Source organism: Theropithecus gelada, chromosome 11 (genome assembly GCF_003255815.1).
Source record: "Theropithecus gelada isolate Dixy chromosome 11, Tgel_1.0, whole genome shotgun sequence".
NCBI lineage: Eukaryota > Metazoa > Chordata > Mammalia > Primates > Cercopithecidae > Theropithecus > Theropithecus gelada.
The window spans coordinates 45072953-45076916 of record NC_037679.1 but is presented as its reverse complement, the minus strand read 5'-3'; positions in this window follow the sequence as shown (position 1 = coordinate 45076916).

The window sequence follows — 3964 nt, the reverse complement described above, 5'->3', positions numbered from 1 at the left end:
GATTAAAGGAGTGTTAGAAGAAAGATATGCCATGTATGTGGATTATAAAATTCAATATTTTGAAGTTGTTCATTTTTCTAAAATTGATCTACAGATTTAATGCAATCCTTATAAAAAATCCTCACAGGTTTTGTTTGTATGTGTGGTATTTGACAAGCTAATTCCAAATTTTTAGTGGAATACAAGGGTAACAAAAATAAGTAACTTTCTTGAAGAAGAAAAAAAGGAGGGTTTGTTTAATGAACTGTCAAGATTACTACTGAGTTAATTATGAGAGACTGATAATTGGACAGAAAATTGATCGATGCAACTAAGTATTACAAACTATAAACTAAGTAAGTGAACACTTAATTCATGATAAATTTGGGCACTTTAGAAGAGTAGGGAAGTAAAAGCCCTTCAACATATAATTCTGGGAAAAAGGAACATTCATATAGAAAAAAAGAAAATTCATCCTTTCTCTACATTGATACCCAGATACTTCAATATCAGTTTGGGATCTAAATAGGAAAGACAAAATACTAAAGCTCTTAGAAGATAACAAAATAAAAATTCACAAGATGGTGGATGATTTCTTAAAAACAAGGAGGATTGGCTGAGTGCTGTGGCTCAGGCCTGTAATCCCAGCACTTTGGGAGGCTGAGGTGAGTGGATCCCTTGAGGTCAGGAGTTCAAGACCAGCCTGGCCAACATGGCAAAATCCTGTCCCTACTAAAAATACAAAAAGTAGCCAGGCACATTGGCACATGCCTGTAATCCCAACTACTCGGGAGGGTGAGACAAGAGAATTGCTTGAACATGGGAAGCGGAGGTTGCAGTGAGCCAAGATCATGACACTGTACTCCTGTCTGGGCAACAGAGCAATACTCCATCAAAAAAAAAAAAGAAGAAGAAGTATTAAACATTAAAAATATTTACAAATAGTTTTAAATATTTTACAAATACATGACTACATTAAAATTAAAATAAGTATTTCTTTTGAGCCACCATTATGAGAATGAAAGATGCCACAAATTAGATTAAGAATATGCTTATAGTGCATGTCATAAAGAGAGCATATATAGTTTTTTCTTATTGATTTCTAGGTAATTTTGTTACCTAGGAATTGTTGCAGGAAGTCAGGGACCCCAAAAGGAGTGACCAACTGGAGCCATGGCAGAGGAACATAAATTGTGAAGATTTCATTTTAATATGGACATGTATCGGTTCCCAAAATTAATACTTTTATAAATTCTTACGGCTGTTTTTACTTCCGTCTCTGAACATAAATTGTGAAGATTTCATGAATATTTATCAGTTTCCAAAATTAAGACTCTTATGATTTCTTATGCCTGTCTTACTTTAATCTCTTAATCCTGTTATCTTCATAAGCTGAGGATGTATGTCACCTCAGGACCACTATTGTACAAATTTATTGTAAAACGTGTCTTTGAATAATATGAAATCAGTGTACCTTGAAAATGAACAGAATAACAGCGATTTTAGGGAACAAGGGAAGACAACCATAAGGTCTGACTTCCTGCAGGGCTGGGCAAAAAGAGCCATATTTTCTTCTTGCAGAGAGCCTATAAATGGACGTGCAAGTAGAAGAGATATCGCTAAATTCTTTCCCTAGCAAGAAATATAATATTAAGACCCTAGGAAAAGAAATGCATTCCTAGGGGCAGGTCTATAAACAGCCACACTGGGAGTGTCTGTCCTATGCAGTTCAGATAAGGACTGAGATACACCCTGGTCTCTTGCAGTAACCTCAGGCTTACTAGGATTGGAAAAAATCCCACCCTAGTAAATTTGAGGTCAGACCAGTTTTCTGCTCTCGAACCCCATTTTCTGTTATTTAAGATGTTTATCAAGACAATACATACACAGCTGAACATAGACCCATATCAGGAGTTTTTTACTTTGCCCTTTGCCTTGTGATCTTTATTGTCCCTTGAAGCATGTGATCTCTGTGACCTACTCCCTGTTCGTACACTGCCTCCCCTTTTGAAATGCCTAATAAAAACTTGCTGGTTTTGTGGCTCAGGTGGGCATCATGGACCTACCAATATGTGATGTCACCCCGGTGGCCCAGCTGTAAAATTCCTCTCTTTGTACTCTTTCTCTTTATTTTTCAGACTGGCTGACACTTAGGGAAAATAGAAAAAACTTACATTGAAATATTGGGGGTGGGTTCCCCCAATAAAGAATCAAATAGATAAAAAAGATTTCACAACAGAACAACAGGCAAGAGACTTGAACAGGCACTTAAAAATAAGGATATTAAATGGACAGTAAAGATATGAAAAAGTGTTCAACCTTATTAGTTATCAAGGAAATGCAAACTAAAACCAACATTCAACATCATTGTGTATACCTGAGAATGGCAAAAATTAAAAAGACTGACAGGTCTTTAATGAGACCATAGGTGAGGATATAAAAGAATTCTCATACATTGGCAGTGAAATTGTAAATTGTTGTAACTTCTTTACAAAGTAGTTCAGCTTTCTAATAAAAAAAAATAATAATAATTAGTAACAACAACAACAAGAAAACCCTAATGCCTGTGAAGGGAAGAATAAATAACATATATTATGAATTTCATTTAGTGATAAAAATAAATTAATTATGGTTACATATAAAAACATGGATGGGCCGGGTGTGGTGGCTCACTCCTGTAATCCCAGCACTTTGGGAGGTCAAGGTGGGAGGATTGCATGAGCCCAGGAGTTAGAGACCAGTTTGGTGAACATGGCAAAACCCAGTCTCTACAAAAAATTAGCCAGGTGTGGTGGAGCATGCCTGTAATCCCAGCTACTTGGGAGGCTGAGGTGGGAGCAGCACTTGAGCCCAGGAGGGCAAGGCTGCAGTGAGCTGAGATCACACCACTGCATTTCAGCCTGTGCAACAGAGTGAAACTAAAATAGAAAGAAACTAAAGTGAAACTAAAATAGTGAATCTAAAATAGAAAGAAAGAAAATAAAATGGATGAATCTCACAGATTAATATTGAACAAAAGAAGCCAAACACAGAAAAGTACATTGTACAAGATTCCATGTATAAGAAATGCAAAGCTAAAATATAGATAGGGTTTTATGAAACATAATTTGGTGATTAAAAAATATGGGAAAAAAAAGATGAAAGTGACTACTAGAAAACTCAGGACAATGGTTTTCCTTAAAAGAAAGTCTTGGATCGATACCAGGGCTTGGCAGTATTCTATTTCTTCAACTAGGTGATGGTTACACATGTGTTGGCTTTATAATAATTCATAAAGCTGTACTTTCAGGCTTTATGCATGTTTATGTATCATATTTTCCAATAAAATCTTCACAAATAAAAAATACATTTATGTTCATTTTGCACTTGTTTTGTATTTACTGAGGAAAATAAATAATCATCAATATCTCTACCAAAGATTTACCAAGATTTATAAAACGTTAATTCAAGTATGTAAGATTTCTAAACTTGTAATTTATTTTATTTTATTTTATTTTAATATTTTATTTTCATAGGTTATTGGGGAACAGGTGGTGTTTGGTTGCATGAATAAGTTCTTTAGTGGTGGCTTGTGAGATTTTGGTGCACAAGTGGTGAATAAGTGACATTGTTTATGAGCAGTATCTTGAAGAAGTGATCACAATAGGCCTTGTGGCCTACTTCATCAAAGCATGCGTTAAAAAAAGACTTAATATTTCAGTAAACTATTGTTGCATGTAAATACACTGGACTAGGCAATACAATAAGTGTGTATACATTAATAATATTTTCTACTGAATTATTCTACTTAAACCTTGAGTGAAAATCCATTGAAAATATTTCATTTTCCCCGGGCGTGGTGGCTCATGCCTGTAATCCCAGCACTTTGGGAGGCCGAGGCGGGCGGATCATGAGGTCAGATCGACACCATCCTGGCTAACACGGTGAAACCCCGTCTCTACTAAAAATACAAAAAAAAAAAATTAGCTGGGCCTGGTGGTGCGTG